The sequence below is a fragment of the Cupressus sempervirens genome, chromosome 1 (assembly GCF_028749045.1).
Source record: "Cupressus sempervirens isolate cs-2001-9-10 chromosome 1, ASM2874904v1, whole genome shotgun sequence".
Lineage (NCBI taxonomy): Eukaryota > Viridiplantae > Streptophyta > Pinopsida > Cupressales > Cupressaceae > Cupressus > Cupressus sempervirens.
This window is the reverse complement of record NC_143118.1, coordinates 290,206,853-290,225,631: the sequence shown is the minus strand read 5'-3', so window position 1 is coordinate 290,225,631 and position 18,779 is coordinate 290,206,853. Positions and strand designations below refer to the sequence as shown.

Here is an 18,779-nt window from a genome sequence, read left to right as displayed (position 1 = left end):
GAACTTTTGGGAATGCACAATTGACTTCCTTTTAATGACAATCCATGTTGGATTATAAAATCCAACTACTTTCCCAAATTTTATACAAGCTTTCAAGGAATTACCAAAATCAAGATTCTCTAGATACAAATTTTCTTGAGTTCCTTGAACCCAACCACCACAATCTACATCCTTGTGAACAAAAGTCATCTTCTAAGAAGAGCATCTCCAACTATGTTAGACTTCACACTGCTATGTTTTAAATTAAATATATAAATTTGCAAAACCACAACCCATTTGAAATATATTGGGTTCAATTTTCCTTGACTATTGAAATATTGTAATGCTTGATGATCAATATACAAAAGAAAATTCTTAGGAAGAATATTGTGTCTCCACTTCTTTAATGCCTACACTATAGATTAAAATTCCTGATCATAAATATAATATTTTCTTTTGTCATCATTCAACTTCTCACTGAAATAAGCAACAGGTCTACCTTATTGACTCAAAAAAAAATCCTATTGTAGTACCACTCACATCACTTTCTACTTGAAACACCTTGTTAAAATCTGCAAGTGCTAAAATAGGATGCTATGTAACTTTATATTTAAAAAAAATTAAAACTCTTCCTCTAAAATTTGAATCTATGGGTGACAAAAAGAGGAGAAGATTTTGAACATACCACAATAATTACATTATACTAAAAAGAATAGGATGTACTAATTTAAAACAAAGAAAGGGTAGAAGGAAAGTATCATAACCTATACACTATAAAGTATGCATAGATTGGTTAAATATTTGAGCTTGTGGATAGGATTTCTAGCTTTTGAAGTGGATACATTGACCTAGAAATTAACATAAATACATTGGATTTACTACAATTTCTAAAGGATCAATGCATCGTCTCTAGTCTACAACTTGCACAACTTTATCAGAATATTATTATACTCGACTATAGTGGAAGTATATAAGGTCAAGAACATGCACCTAAAGAGTGCTAAATTATTTGGGGCATTGTATGTAAATTTGAGCACATGTATGGGTTGAAATAACATGATCTATGCTAAAGTAAATAGTGTGCACACTATGGTTGAATAGGAGATTGATTAGTAGGGTAGCTTACGCTGCAAGAGTACTTGTAACTTTTGACATCTCACAGATGTAGGCCTCTAACTACACTTAAGTGAGCTAGTGAAAGATCATGAGGGCGACCATGTTAAAATAGGTGGATCATTGGTATTATGTGTGAGAAAAGACAATGATGATGATATTTCTAGTTATGGCATGCGAAAACAAGAGACAAAGATTTCACCTTTGTATGGGAATGTCATTGAACACATTGGAGAAAATAACATAGAATTTTTGGGTATAGATTTATGTTGCAAAGGTGAACTATTCGCTCAAGAAGAGAAAATATTTATTTTATCAAAAAAAAATTCTAGATACACCTTAACAATGATGAGTAGTTAACTACAAGATTTAATAAGGATTTGCAGTGTTACTAGGCTATCTTTGGTGGGATTGATTAGATATTAGCTTTGTTAAGACTTTTGAGTGAATTACTTCTGATTGGGATAGGCTACAACTGTACTCAAAGTACTAAAGGGGACTCCTATTGCACAAGAAAATTATATCCTACGAAAAATCTACAATGTTCTCTATTTTTTGTAGATAGAGATACTAGTATAACCTTAGCATGTAGGAGTTGTTCTATAAGGTGTTTGACATTTGAGAATATTTTAATATTTAAGTAAAAAGAATAGAAAGAGCATCAATAGAGTTACCATATATGCTATGTGACATGGAAGATCATTACATTAAATATGAGTGGGGTTTTTGGGTTATTGGTGGAGGGTGATTGAAAGATGCTAAAAATATAGGAATTTGTACATGTGTATACTGATGCTTTAGAAAATTATAAGGGATAAACTAGTAGGCATTATACTATGAAATATGTAATATCAGCCAATGTTAGTGGTGCTTATAGATCATCATTTAATAGAAATTGCATAGGTACACCGAGTAAGTTGGTAACACTAACATTCTTAGTGGGGATGAGGGCACAAAAATGAAAACCATCAAATTTTGGGGGACTTATGTTGTATCATGTAGGATATATATATGACATGGTATGATGTTTTTGACACATATGATGTAGGAGGATATGTGTATATATACAATATGCACGTAATTGAGATCTATGCTACTAAATGTTTGTGATGAAAGTTGTAATACATATTATATGTACATGGATCTATAATATATGGTATCGACAATTTCTGATGCACAATAACTATGAGCAATTAAAAAATATCTCGTGTTTCCTCATCCATCGTAAGAATCATGTTCTCATATGTATAAACTTAGTAGAGACTTAAAAAGAATGCATGAGGTAGGGTAAAATGTGTGATATGTATCACTGAATGATTTCATCTATAATTTGACAATGATACAAATAGGAAAAAATGATGGTGAGAGGCATCCCTTGATTTTGAACAACAAAATATCCTTAGATACTAGAGCCAGCTGCTAGTGACTAAACACATTCTAGATATTTTAGAGACATAAACCTATTAAACTCCTTATTCTATTTTTTGCACAACATCACACATTAGGACAACATTAAAGACACTAGTACCCAACATTTCTATTTTATGTGGTTAGTACCATATTTTAGTACCAAGTTCCTCTTCATATCTCATTTCTTATTTTTTCACTTTCTTTTATATCATTATTATATATAATTTATATTATTTTGGTCATGTTCAATTTTGAACTTTTGGCTTGTTTCTTTGCATGCACCTAGGAAATCCATATCATACACTTGCCAAATAAAAGTGTGATTCTAAGAGAGCTTGACTATACTTTATGGATAATAAATGAAATAATCTAAATAAGATATAAAATGAAGATATTTAGGCAATAAAAATAATAAGAATAAAACCACTTTCAACTCATAACTACAAGGACAATTTGAATATTTTGAAATTCTACAATGGGTTGTTTGAATACAAAAAAAAATTATAGTCTTGCCTTAGAGGTCAAACTTGAAGGTCATTTAGGATCTAATAGTGGGGATTGTTGGTTTTGAATATAATGCAATAGTAGTTTTTTCTCAAGTAATAAATTAGCTTTGGCAAGCTAGACCTGACACATCTAAGTTTGTGCAGATAGTTCAAATAAAATGACAACTCGAAAGAGGTGGAAGAGTATAAGAATCAAGCAAAACAACATAAGAGTGCTAAAAACTGAAGTTGAGATAAGAAAAAGTATCACACAAAATTAGTGCAAAATATAAGACAACATTTTAAAAATGTACAATTTACAAAACTAAATTAATACATGAGATAATAGAAAAAATAAAAAATAAAAAATAAAAAACTTCAAAGTTTATTTATATAAAAAGTGTGATAATTTTTTAAATGAAAATTTGTGATGGTTGGATGATTTAATCATTTTTCAACATCGTGAGATGTTTATGTATTCATAAATTGCATTTTTATACATATACATATAGCTTTTGAATGATCTTCTTTAGCCAGGAAAGTTGGAACTATTCTCACTGGAGGCTATCTCCTTCGATCCACTTGAGTAAGAAGTAGACACTTGGCTACCCATTTGATCAACATAGTCCTTGCTAAACTCTGACACGTCAAAAACATCACCTACATTGTTCTCCTTCTTGTATCTCATAGCCACTTTGATCTTAGCTACAATATCACTTACTGTTGGCCTAGCCAACGAATCGGCTTCACTGCATCTAATCCCTAGTTCCGCCACATGAATGACATATTTTATGTTATAATCATGTGACTGCAACCTCTTTTCCACTATATTTGATATTTTGATAGATATATCCTCTTCTACGTGAACATATGGTGTAACCTTCTCAACCATAAACTAATTATTTTTACTACTAGAGTAAATGAATGATATGTAAGTGTAATATATGAATATCCAAATCACTTCTTACCTATCTAACAAGATTAATTTCCTCTTTAGAAAGTTTTCCATCGATGGGTTTTCTACCGCATATGATTTCCAATAAGATTGCTCCAAAACTATACAAATCACTTTTTTCTGTGAGCATCTGAGTACTGAAATATCTATGAAACAAATAGAAACATAATATCATACTCATAAGAATCATCAAACTAGCTTGTAGTGCACATGAAAAGAAAAGAACAAAAGCTAAGTGAACATTTATAATTACTCTGGATCCAAGTATCCCATAGTTCCTTTTACAATGGTTGTTACATGGGATTCCTCTCTGTCTATCATAACTCTTGAAAGACCAAAATTAGCCAGTTTACCATTTAGATTTGCATCTAGAAGAATGTTTTCTATCTTTACATCCTTGTGAATTATTTTTGGGGTGCAACCCATGTGGAGGTATTCTAGCCCTTTGAAAAATTGCTTGATAGAGTTCGATTCGGGTGAACCACCCATAACAATTTCAAAAGTCAAAAGTCAACTTTATGGGTACTAAAGAGATGCTTTAATTCAATTTTACATGTCAAGCAATGGAACATAGTTGATAATCGTTACCATATGCAGCATCCAATGCTATTTTTTGCCTGGTTTTCCAATCTAGTTTGGCAATGCATTTGGACCTGGAGTAGGATGTTGGACACAAATGAATTATGCTTAGTAATTAATCTACTATTTTTAAGAAAAAATCAAGATTTAAAATGTATGTCAATTTTAATCATTTAACACTTATCTAGTATAACATACGTATTGGGGTACCTTAGGTCGTCAAAATGTTGAGACAAGTTTTTGGGATGAAGGAGCAAAAACACTAACCAAAATTATTGAACAATTACCATAGTAGCATAACCCAAAGTAATATTCAAAATCAAAATTCAAATAGAAATTCAAGTACCCATCTTGACTTTAGCATGATTATGGATAGAGGATAGGTTAGGATACTTGAGTGTTCCAAGCACTGGGGATTTATCAAAGGTAGGTACTTTGAAATTTTAAAATGAGCAAGTCACTATAATTCAGTACTTTTAACTTAAGAATCAGTCATAGTCATTAGAATGTAATATTTACAACAGAACAATGAATATTAGCACTAGAAAAAATAAATAACATAAGACCTTATTTACCATAGATGTAATCCTTGAGGGAGCCTCCAGGCATGTACTCGTAAGCAAGCATGAGCTCCCTAGACTCATTGCAGTAACCCAGTAAAGACACCAAGTTCTTGTGATGCACTCTTGACAGAAGATCAATTTATTAATAAGGTGATAAAAGGTAAGTGAATCAGGGTTCTTTTCGTCATCAGGGAAATTGCCGTGTCCATGAACGGTACTTCAATAGCAGAATTGTTTCTGACAAGACCAAGGTCGGATACTATTTTTCGCTCATCATTAATGGCTATGTCAAAAATTCTTGACCCAGACAAATTCATGATCTCTGCAAAATACAATTACAGTAAGTTTTTCCCTAGGGCCAATGCAAACACAAAATCTAAAGTCATGTTCGCTGTGGACACCGCTGTTTGCATGACCAGAGGTGGAGGAAGATCTCGTGTATCACTCATTTGTGGGGTTTCACTTTGAAGAGTTGGTTTTCTCGATGGAGTGAACAATTTAAACATCACACACTAATGCTTCATTCCTAAAGTAAAAGTGTTAAATAGTCAAAATTTGACTTTACTTTTCCAAGCTTAATTTCTTCGTTAGTGTGTAATATTTAAGATTCTTTGGAACATATGTCAACATATATTATATAGATTTTTAAACATCTACTTAACTATTTGGACTTCAAGAATATGCTTATGAATACCATATACAAATTTAGCTATCAAACTATGATTATTGACCGCAACATTTATCTATCTATTTTTGTATTCCATCGATGAAGTACTTGAAATCTGGAATTTTATTAGTGTAATCCATTCCCACTAAGTATAATCTTAATAAGAAAGGCACGTTAGGGGTAATGAGCAAGTTTTAACAAGATTTGTTGAGAGGCTTGGGGAACACACGTAAGCTTTGCTGGTAAAATTCAAGGCCGTTTGGATCAATACGGTGTTTTCTGTAACCGGCGTGGATGAACTTGTCATCGAGAGTCCAGGTAATACCGGTGTTGGGATCTGTGCGATTTCCACTTCCACCACAATCGTGGCTCAGAAATCCTGATCAAAAGAGTCGACTAAAATTACCTAAGCAGTAGAAATACAGATAAGAGACGAAATTATAGAAAAATTAGAATGGCACCTGATTCAGCGTAACAAAAGTATGCACCCCACGATACGATGAGAATTAAAACGCAAACGAGTGCTTCCATTCAGTTGCTCATTCTCAAAGCAATATCAGGCTATGGTGATTAATAAAACAAACAATGGCGTTCATCATTGCAACTACGGAAGGCCATGATATACCCAGTTCAATATGCTCGTGCGCTTGACTCAAAAACAGCCTTCTGTTTTATCGAGTTCATGATTAATGCTAATCAGTGCACTTATAATTTCTAATAAATCTCAAAGTCCTCTTCAATTGTTTCTTCTCCCTTTTATCTAAAATGCTCATATTATTTTTAATTTATGCCTCAAAAAGCATCTACCACTAAATCAATTAGCTGTTAAAGGCGAAATAATTTGGTAGTTGCGACTTTGACTGGTGAAATAATTCCAGAGCCTGCGTTTTTTTGTTTTTGGCAGCATGTTGAGAATGCAAACAAGTAATGTTGAGAATGCAAACAAGTACTATCAGACAGGATTAATTTCAGGTTTAGCTTTAGCTTAAAATGGGAGGCTTTAGCTTATATCTTTAGACTAATTAACAGGGTGCATACAAGTTGCCCATGTTTATCCTTGAATATTTGACAAGTCTATCAAAACACTAAAATAGCCACTTGAAATGACATTTCTTTATAATTGTTAAAAGAGCCATTATCATGACTCCTTCTGACGTCAGTGAGAGAGTTATATAAGGGATAAATGACTCCTCGTGACATCGGTAGATTCTACGAACATAAAATCTTCACGTGATCTCATCTGGTTAATTTCTCCAAGTTGGATGGATATGGTTCAGTATTCCTTTGGCTATCCTTCCTTTGCTTTTCGCATTCAATGCAGATTATTGTCTTAAACCTATCATCTTCTACATTGATCACCACTCCCTTATTTAATACTTTCGTTCGCAAGAGGACGTGATGAGAAAAGTCAATGACTCTAATTGTCACCGTTGTCAAAGACAATACATTAAAAATGATAGAATGTTATTTTTAATCATCTTTATGTTACTTTTATCATTTCGAAGGTCAAAGAGAAGCATATCACATGAAAGTAGACGCTCCCTAGCAGGCCTTTGAGGTCACCCTTATCTCTAACATGAATATTTTTACAATAGTTCGATCATTATCATTTTAATGCTTTTCATTATACATTTTATTAAAAAAATTGATTGGCAAATTTATACTTTTAATTTAAAAATAATTTACATATATTTAAAAAAATCTAAATATTTAACAATATATAAATATTATTTTAAATGAATTAAATTACTTTGATTTTTTTGCAATATTTGTAAAGTCACAAATTTACAATAGATTTCTAAATCATATATTTTATTATACAATGTATCAAATTAATTAAGCAAGTTGTTAAATTCATAACATGCTTTATTCTATCTTAATAATATTATAAATTATTATAAAAGAGATTCACAACATATAAAAATAAAAAGCTTATATATTATCAAATAAAAGATATATCATACATATATATTTACATTATTCAATAATATATTATACTTTCTTATAATAAATTTTGATGAATTTGAGTGTCATATTTATAGTTTTAGAAAAAAACGTCTAGCAATCTCTAAGTTCTATAAAAAATTCAGCTGTCATATAAGAATATTATTTATTTAGAATATTATTGGTTACTATAGAAAATGGTGTTAAAAATAGAAAAATAATGGAGAAGGAATCAATCTTTGAATGTAGCGTGTCCAATATAATTTACTAGAATTTGGAATGTGCAAAAATTAGGCCAAAAGAGAGAACCCTTAATAATGAGGTGAAAAATACAATATAAAGGCAAGTTTTCATCAAGGGTTAGATAGATGATGAAAGAAACAAAGGAAGGGGATGAAATGCTAGAAATATGCAGTTGACCATCTCAAAACTCTCAACCCAAGTGTAATTGATGCGAAATTCCAAACGAATGTCCAATTCTCTCTAGCTGCCTCAAAATCATTCAAATATAAGTGGGTTAGATAAAAGGATAAATCCCTATAACATAAGAGTTGAACTACATGAAATACCAAGCCAATTGATCCAAAAGGCTTCCCAATTCATCTAGAATTGACATTAGTCTCAAACTACTCTAGGATAAACAAAAATCCCTTGGATGACCCATGAAACTGAGAGAAGAAAAGAACCCTTCTAATATGCATGTATACATAGAAAAATTTAAAGTGCCCAAGCCATCAAACTGGAAAATGAACTCAAGATGTACTCCAATCAATCTTCACAGACTAAGAAAAGAACTCTAAGTCCTACTAGAGAAAGATTCCCACATTATGTAAAATATCCTCTAGTTATACATGAATTTTTTTCTTGGATGAAAACTCCTCTTCACCATGTAAATTTATTACAATCATTTTTTAAACTACCTCTAAATTTAATCTTTATTATAAAATGAAAAAAAAAATCCAAGTTTTAATTAAAATAACATTTATTAATTTTAAACAATATAATGTAAATTAATATTACCTTGGATAATATATTTATCTATGTTATAGAACTTATAAATTAATAAATATTATTTAAAGTATAATGTAGATAACTTTTTTATATTAAACATCAAAAATATTAAAATAAAGGTAGCATCCTAACATGCTTAAATTATAATTTTTAAGGTGAGAGACATTGCATATAATAATGCAATAAATCCAAGTGCACATGATATCATAAAATACTTTTGAAAGCCCTAAACTAAAACAATTCATTCATTTTGGCATTTTGGAACTTTGTCGTTGTTTTTGGAACAAAATGGAAGTCTTCTATTGTGTGTGAACATAATGAAAACAAGTTTCATCTTTATCTTAAGAATATTTTAAAAAAATCTTTGATGACTTCTCTTTGAAGACTACTACATGGGTATGTAACTATTTAGGTTCATAAATCTTATTGTCTATGAATAGCTTCACTTCTATCTCTTATCATTCTAATAGCTACTCATGTAATGTAGGAGTCTATTTTCTTCTCATATTCATTGATTCTATGCTGCAACAATACATTAGACTATTGGGATTGTCTACAAATTGTGCTCTCTCTCTCTCTCTCTCTCTCTCTCTCTCTCTCTCTCTCTCTCTCTCTCTACTTTTCTTAGGAAACAATTTTCCCTTAAACAATTAGTTGTAAAATATCCTTATTGGTGAAGATGAATATATTATTAAGTAATTAAATATTCTATATTTTGTTTAGATTTGACAATGGTTTTCCTCTTAACTCCATGTTGTAACTTCCATGAATTCTTTCTTTTATCTTTATATGTAAAATTGAATCTTTTCTGGGTTTTTACCATTTGAAATATAAGTACCATGTTCCAAAATCGGCTTTCTATTTTTGTGTGAATTTGTTACATTAGAAAAATTGGTTATCTTTTTTGAGCATTCTAAAATTGTTGTTCAAGGTTATAATTGTGCACTTTGAATGAGGATTGAGTGACTTCTAGTATATTCCATGTGTAAACTCTCTATGGTAGACCAAGATTTGATTCTTTTACCCAAGTTCTAGAATAAAATGAAGATTCTATTGTTCAAACTCATCCTAAGAACCCTTCATTTATATATAAGGGTTTTTTGTAATATAAAATTATAATATTGTAACTAATCTTGTATAATAGGATCCTAAGTCATAATATGTTGAATAACTGTGCTTTTTATATGACAACATGTTTCTATATTTTTATTGCATGCAACTCTTTGTAACAGCCTACCAAGGTGTAGTATACCATGGGGTAAAATCACATATCTGTGTCACCTTTTGAGGACCTCTAAACTTGTTTTGGTCAAATCTCATTTCTCTATAAAAACTCAACCTTCTTTCTAAAACTAAAAATACCCTTTTATATATCTCATGGTCAATATCACAATTTTATAAATTTCATAGTGTTTTGATTAATTATAATATGTTATAATTTCAAAATATTATAAGTAGTTATTTGAACATACGAAAAGATGCTACCTCAAAAAATGAAAAATATAGTAAATCATAGATCGATGTCATTTCTATGATTGCTTGTGTTTGGTTTTTTTGGATCAACATTTTGAATCACATTCAGTGATCCATCATCAGCATGAGAAGTTTCATGATGGACCACTGAGTGTGATTCAAAATATTGATGGAAAAATACCAAACACAATCAATCCTAGAAACTGCATTGATCTAAATTATGGATTGTGGAAATCTCTTTAGATTAATAGTAAGTCATATTAAAAAATATTTAAATAATGTATGTTTATCCTGAAAGGAGAGAGTCCTCTTCAAGAATATGTAATTTTTTTCAAATAGGTGTACATTTGATAGGAATGTTTTGATGGGAGGAAAAAACTATTGGTTTCTGATAAGGTTGATCTTGAGTTCTTATAAAAAAAGAAAATATACATCCAAAACAAATATTTCTTGTTATGTGCCCTAGCTATACATGTTTTTGAAGTAATTGATGGTAGCCAAAAAGACAGGAAGCTGACCCTGAAGTACAAAAAGGCAGGTAACATATAATTAGAGAAAAAAAGATAATCTGCACATAATTATTTGACAAGAACTACACTCTATATCCTTTGCAGTTTAAAAAATGACTAAATTTTTTTTTTAAATGAATAAATTCTTATTCAAAAAAATAAAAAAGTTTATAGGAATTAAATCCATCTAGTTTTACACATTTCATCAATTTACATCATCTTCAAATTATAAACACAAATACCATTTTTATATCATTAATATCAAACATTTTGTGTTTTGGGATCCTTTTTCTTTATAAAAAGGTGACACAAGTTTGTGCTTTGATGACATGAAGGAGTAGATTTCTAATAAGGAGATGCTCAACCTAAACAAGTTTGTTAACACCATAGAGAACCTTAGGCTTAAAGTTGTGGAGTACCTCAATAACCTTGTCTAGCTAAGCCTTTGTGTTGGTTTTTCTTTTTTCCATTTTTGTGTTGTTTTCTAGGATTGTTTTTGTTTCTTGATGTAGGCAGTTCTTTTTTGGCTTTTGTCAAGGTGCTAGTATATGATAATTTTATTTACCATTTTGTCTAAGTTGTGCCTCAATGCTTATTATCATTATATCCTAGTGAAAAAGGGTTTTAGGACCCCTTTAGAATTTGGAATTCTAGGCTTTCTAACTACATTATGACCTTGAAAAGATTTTTAATAGTACCTTTTCCCTCAAGTTTTTTAATTCTTGAAAGAATGGATGGGTCTTCATTAGTAGTATCAAGTTTGTGGTGATACTAGAACTCATTGTTGAAGGCACTAGTATGGAGTGTAATGATGACCCTGATGAGAGAAGGAGGGCTAGGAATTACAAATAATACAAGAAAAAAATCATTGAGAAGGAAGAAATATTGGTAGTTTTTTCTTCTAATATTGAGTACTCTAGATCCTCCTTTTCCCCTCCATATCCTTATATATTTGATATATTATGAATTATTTTACTTTATAGGGTCACTATAATAGGTATCATGGCTATAAATTTTTTATTCTCAACCACAACTTCCATGGTGAAAATATTACTATTTTATTTCACTTACTTTTTTCTCTTAATAATTGTAATACAAAAGGTGATAGGTCTCCCTGCCATTAAGGTCTTATGTATGTTTTATACCAACATCTTTTTAGTAACGTTAACTCTACTAGTAGATATCTTACTAACCTAAAGTTGGGTAGCACTCCTAAAAGATCAGTGAGAATTAAGCCCCTAAGAAGTGAACCCCTAAAGTTAAAAACAAAGTTCTATGAGAGTTATATTTATTGAGTGTCTAAATACATTGTATGAAGTCTTGAATCTAGAAATTTTGTATGAACCTAAGATTTATAGCTATGATTAAGAAAAAAGAGATGAAAAATATGGAGGCTTGGAAATGACTATTTAAGGAGGTGATTAAGAGATTTTTAGGCTGCTAGTTTAAACCTGATTTAATTGTTGACCATAGATTAGAGTGTTAAGTTGTTGTGAATGTGAAGTTGAAGAAGGTGAAAGAAGATAGTTTAGCCACATGAACCAAAAAAAGTTGGATAAAGGGAAGGTGTTTAATAAACCAGCCAAAAGTACAGAATGAAAGGAGATCCAAGAGAGAGATCAAACAAAAGAAAGAGAAAGGAAGAGAGATCTGAAAAAGAAAAGGTACTTTATATTTGAAGCGTATCATTTCTATTGTTAACTTTAGCCATTGTAGTAGAAAACATTATAAGTACCAAATGGATTTTAACAAGTCTATGAAATCGAATATGTTAACATCAATTAGTGGTGTTTGTAAGTCCTTTAAATTAGGCCACTCTTTAGTCAGGAAAAAGGAGTGATAAGGACTAGATGATCTTTTGCTGAAATCCTCTAATACAATCACATCAACACTATTTATGTAACCTTTAACAAGGTTGGTTACTAGAAGACCTCATTTAAAAAGAGTGAATATTTTTGGGTTGCCGGTTCTAGGTGGTTTTTCCTTTCACATGGTTTCATTGTTAAAATCATGGTGTTAAATGTGTGAATGTTATTTGTGTTACAAGTTGTTTCAAATATTTTATGGTTTACTGCATCTTGGTAATAACTAAGTTTCTAGTGGATAATTAGAAAGTAATTTACTAATACTCAGTAATGCAAAGAGTAGTAAATTAAAATTTTGGAATAAAAGTTAATGATAATTTGAATGGTTACATTGAGTGATTGTTGTTAAAGTTTGTGATGTTTTGATGGTACTGAAATAGTTTGAATTTACTATATGATAACTGGACATAACTGATTAACACCCCCACCTCTCAGTTATTTGACATCTTCTTGATCCTACTTCTATGGTTAACATCACCACTGAAAAAAATCTTTATAATAAAGGGAAACAATGTAACTTCTATGACTCAACTGATACTTGGATTCAATCTTGTAATGGTTTCTTGTATCCTCCATAAGTTTCCATTTTTTCCTATTGAGCTATGTGGTAAAATGGTGACTATTACTTTTTTTGCATTCCTGCTTCTGATTAGTTTCAAGTGAAGCTTGGTTTACCTTGGTTTATTTCCCTACAGGCTATTGATTGTCCTATCCATCAATGCATTGAATATCCTTATGATGTGGAGACTAAGAAGACCAATCATTGTCTTTATCATCCTTTTAGACCTCAATATTGTGATACTCTTTATTGTTTTGGCCTTCTATTCCTACTCCTCCTCCTACTCTTCCAAACTATATGTTTTTCATGTATCAAGTTTTTTTTTGAGTTAAGTATGCGTTGTTGACTTTCTCCTATAACCCCAATACCTATTCCTTCTGATTTTTCTATTTCTAATAATCAACCACCTCTTACATCTCCTAATCCTCCTAGTGTGGTTCCTTTGGCTAGTATGAACCCTCCTACCATGGGTCCTTCTCCTACATCTTAGCATTCTATTGTTCCTCCTCTTGTGTAATCAAAAGGTAAGGAATATATGGTTTTTGATCCTCATTCATCTTCTCAACAAATTCCTAATAAAACTAAGTATAACTGACATTATCATGAACATTGAAAGAACCATCAAGGTCATGCTAAAGCCTATATGAATGCTTCTCACCAACCCATGTCTATTGAAGAGGATAATGCTATTCATATTCATGTTTTGGATTCTATTACTATTAATTTAGATGAGGAGGGTACTTTAGATGATGAGAATAAGATTATTAATATTGATGTTGATTTATCTAACATGCTTTCAATGCATCTCACACTTACATCTACACTTGAGCATAATGACTCTCCTAAGAGTGCTTCTTTAGATTAAGCTATATTTCCTACTGTGTTGGACATAGATTCTCTTTCACATTTTCCACCTTTTCTTATTACTATTGATCAAGAAAGGGGGAGGAGGGTAACATGCTTGAAGTGAGTGATCTAACATAGTAGCTTTTTGTGTGTTTCCTTGTTTTTATGTGTTTCCCTTGTATTGTGTTTGCTAAATGTATGTTCATATTTCTTTAACCCATCCTTATTGCTCCTTGAACTCAAGGTGATAGAGAAATCACCACATCATGAAATTCTTCTATTTGTATCTTACTTGTTCTATTTGACATTCTATGCTATGTTGGATATGTACTAATGTTCTTACTTGTATCCATGCGTTGTTTGCTTGGATTTTTTTATATTGAAGCACTGACTCTTTCTGGTCTCTATGATGATGGTCCAAGAAGACTCTTCTTCGTAAATCTTACATGTATTTCTTCCATTGTATTTTAGTTATACTTCCTTTGGGGATGATGACATCTCATACTTGATATGATACTTATATATTACCATATGATCATATTGACTTGAGAGTTAATAGATTCCTTTTGTTCTCTTGCATGTTATATTTTCATTTCTCTTGATCTTTTCACTGCTAGGGACACCTCATAGTAGAAACATCTTAATGTAGGAGCATCAAGCATCACAAAAAATTAAAGGGGGCATGATAGAATCAATTTTAAAAAGTGGAGGACATAGAAATTAAAAAATATTAGGAAAAAAAAGAGAGGAGAAAAAGGCATTTCATTTATCAAGGTGCATAGGTAGTGTACAAAGAAAAAATATTAAAAAGGTTTTATTTCATTTATCAAGGTGTGCAGGTGGCATTTTAGAAGTTTGTGGAAAGTTCCTTAAATCATGCATCTAATATTTGTTGTGATCCACAAAGGCAATGTAATTTTCTAATTGGAGCACATGGTGGTGCTTAGTTGTCATTGAGTGAGAATTTAATTTTTGCTGTAAGGTAGTTAAATTTACCTGTTAACCCAAATTGGTTGTGTTTGTAATACCTTAGGTGGTAAGTGCCTATATAAGCAAGGTATCTAAGAATTTGTAAGCAATATCTAGAAGTGAAAGATCTTAGTTGGGAATTTCTTCTTGGTGAATCTCTTTGTATTCAAATTATTTCGTTGTAAACTATTATTGTGGAAACTCTTATCTTGGAAGCTCTTATTTGCAAGTTCTGTCATTTGAAGAATTTGTAAGCTTCTTTTGTAAACAATTATATTCTTCTTTTGGATAATTTGTAAGGATTTTTAAGTATAATAAAAGCATGATTTTTGAAGAATTTTTTCTTCTCTTTGTCTCATTGTTATCATGTTTACAATTATGAGTTGGTAAGGGTGGTGTGGCCCTTGATGAAGTAGTATTAAAGTAGGAGTTCCTAAGTGTGTGGATAGATCACCGAATGTGAGGCAGTTTGCACTAGGACCTTGGGTTGGGTGAAGTTCATCAAGAAGAAGTTCTTGAGTATGTAGATAAACCACTGACTATGATGGAGTTTGCACGAGGATTGTGATTTTAACTGTGTGAAGAAAAATCATTGATTGTGAGGTAGTTTGCATAAGGTGCTTGCATTGCACAAAGCTTTTCTTATGAAGATATGATTATGGAGAAGATAAAGAAAAAGACAACCTTTGTGATTGGATGGATTCTAAGGATTCCTAAAATTGAGAGATATAGAAAAAGAATGCACGAAGAAATATTGTTGTATTTGAATCTAAGAAAATGAATGAAATATAAAATGAGTTGCAAAAGAGATGTTTTCTTCATCCAGAAGGAGATGCTGATAATTATTTGGATTTAGAAAGAAAAAACACTTAGTGGAGTGTCACACATACAATAAAAAAAAAATTAAGAGCATGAAGACAAAAAAACTTGTGAATCCAAAGTAGATGAAGATGATTTGAAGATTTCAACACTAGAGGAAGAGTAAAATTCCTTTGTTGGAGGTCAAAAAATTGAAGTGGTTACATGCCTTGTTGAAGAAATGAAAGAAACAAATAAAGATGAAGGTATGGAAGAGGTAAATTATTTTGAATTATGAGATGCTGAATTTTTGATGGATTTGACAGAGAACAATTAATATTTCAATGAGGATCTTGTTAGTGATGTGTGGTATGAAAATGAAGATTTGTATGTTATTATAGAGTTTATTACAAGTGCATTAGATCCTACAAAATCAGAGATGGCTGAGAGTTATACTTGGACATAGTTAATTGTAGAGGAGTATTGTCAGTAGTAGATACTTGTTCCTGTTGGAAATATGGATGAAGTAACTAGGTTGGGGGGGGTGAATTAGTTACCAAAAAAAAAATTCTATAGACCTCTTAGATGGCTAGTAAAACTATTTACTGCTATCACTCAGTAAACATACTTAAAATATTGTAACTCGGTAAATGCAGTATATGTTATACTTTAATAGATGGGTATGTGCGGGATCATGGTGTACCAAAAAGTGGCGATCTGAAAAAATCTATAGTTCTAAAATGTCTCAACCATTTCAAAATCTATTCCAATTTTTTTCCCACCCAACCTACTACAAAATGAAAAAAATTAATATCTTTATAAGGTCTACTATATCTTTTGATACCAAACCTATATGATCAACGTTAAAAACATCCTAAAAATGTGTTTTTCGCTTGTTTTTATGTGATTTTTACCTCAAATATGTAGCTGACGACTTTTTTTTCACCAAAATTTGATGAAATGAAAAGAGTTTCTTAAGAATGTTCTTATCTTTCCATAATTGTAAGGTTTGTCAAATTATGAGATTACTGAGTAATTATTACTTATTTTATAATGGAGTTACATATAAAGTGCTAACTGACACACTACTTGAAAAACTACTATAACTTTCAAATGGTACAACATTTTTTAAATCTAAAAGATGCATCACATTCTATGTTTCTTCTACTATAAGGGAAAAAAAGGAAAAATTGAATTCTATAAAGTTTTGAATTAGTTAAGGTAGTTAGACACGAGATTTTTTTATTCCAAAAATACTAAAATCAAAAATTAGTTATTTATTATTTATTTAGAATAAAAATACCCAAAAATATGTGTCACATCTAGGTATGAGTCCATTACTTATATCTAGAATATTATTAAAAAATATTATCATTTGATTTTGATTAAGGTGGTCAAACATATGTCCACTTCTTATTTTTGTTCTAAATTTTTTGTAATATTGCATTAAAATTCAAAATTTTGACCAATCAATTTTTATTTTTTTGAGATAAGTCCTAGTAATTTATAAACTAGATTCAATTTCCTAGAGATTTTTTTCTCTCAACTTTTTGATATAAAGTTAATAACAAGTAGAAAATTGCATGTCAAGTTGACATAATCCTGATTTTCTAATTTTGTATTGCCACTTAAGAGCATAGTTTGGTTGACCATGATCCTGCACATACCCAGATCTTAAACATTCACAGTGATTAACATGCAAGCATAAAAGAAATAACATGAACACATGATACACCATATTTATTGTGGAAACCCAATATGGGAAAAACCACCAACACTAGTGCATTTTACCCTAAATTGCAACCAAAAATTGTGACCAAGTATTTTAAATGGGTTGGTTGGTCGAGTTATAAAGCAATTTTTTTTTTTTTAATAACATGCTCGTGTTTGTCGCAATTGCGACAAATTATTTTTGTCAGAATTGTGACACAGACCACAACATGAAACAAAACAAAAAAGGGAAAAAATATAACACATTTCATTTGGCGTGAGGGTTGCTGCAAGTTTGGAGAACAGAACATAAGGGCGGGCTTTTGATGGTTCACGATTGTCATATAATTTTAGGCATAGAATTGTATGGCAATCATTGGAATGCTTCTTGATGTGCTAGTGGTTGACCTCCTTTGACCCACCACTTCAACTCCTTCACTTCTAGCATTTTTCTCGCAGGAGGACATAGATTTTCAAGGGTGGCTTCCAGAAGAGAGGACTCGGCATTGTGTAGGGACCATTGTAACAGGTAAGAGTTTAGCGCTATATGGTTTTCTTTACCACGGCATTGTGTAGGGTTGTAATATATAAAATTTTAGTTGATAAGGTTTTTTTCTGGCTAATTATGTATGAAATCCTTGTGTTTGAGGTGTAGGATTAACCGCTGATTACTTCCCATATATACCTGAGGCCAAACATAGAAACTTGTTATTAAAAGCCTTGCAGGCTTTCAAACCCTTAATAGGACTCTCATGTTTAACTTTTTTTTCTCATAAATGTGTGTACATTTGGAGTACTGATTGTTAGATACATGTGTTCAAAGAGATCAGAGAAGGATTCTTCAGATGAGGATGGGAGTAATTTTTCCAAACGCTCACCACTTAGTAGTGAAGAATGTGAAACTCTTGAATTGTATGACTTAAATTCAATTGAGGAAGGGAGCGTTTTAACCTTCTATGGGACTTTGAATTATGATACTCTTGCTACAAATCAATCTTTTGGCTGCAGCTATGTGTCTAGATGGCAAGGAAGATCAACATGGGCTATAGGCACTCTGTGATCTGCGTCATTTTTTGTTGGTGCATTTTTTTGGTGGTAACTCCCATAGTCTAGTTTTGTCGCCCTCTATCTTGTCTAGACTCCACATAGATTCACCATGAATACCTTCATCCCCTCTTCCAAGCACTCAACTCCTCATGCATGATCAAGGGTTGGATCGTGACTTTTTTCGCATTCAAGCCCTTGTTTATGTATTGTTAGTTGGTACATGATTTACATGATTTATTATCCTCCTATATTCAATAGTAGAAAGTGTTCCCTTCTCCGCCATGTGGTGTCAATTCA

At 31.3% G+C, this 18,779-nt stretch overlaps 1 pseudogene; it reads left to right on the top strand.

Moving 5' to 3' along the window:
- The window catches only part of LOC149577239 (putative LRR receptor-like serine/threonine-protein kinase At1g67720), a 155,782-nt pseudogene that overhangs the window by 38,419 nt on the left and 98,584 nt on the right, over window positions 1–18,779 (top strand).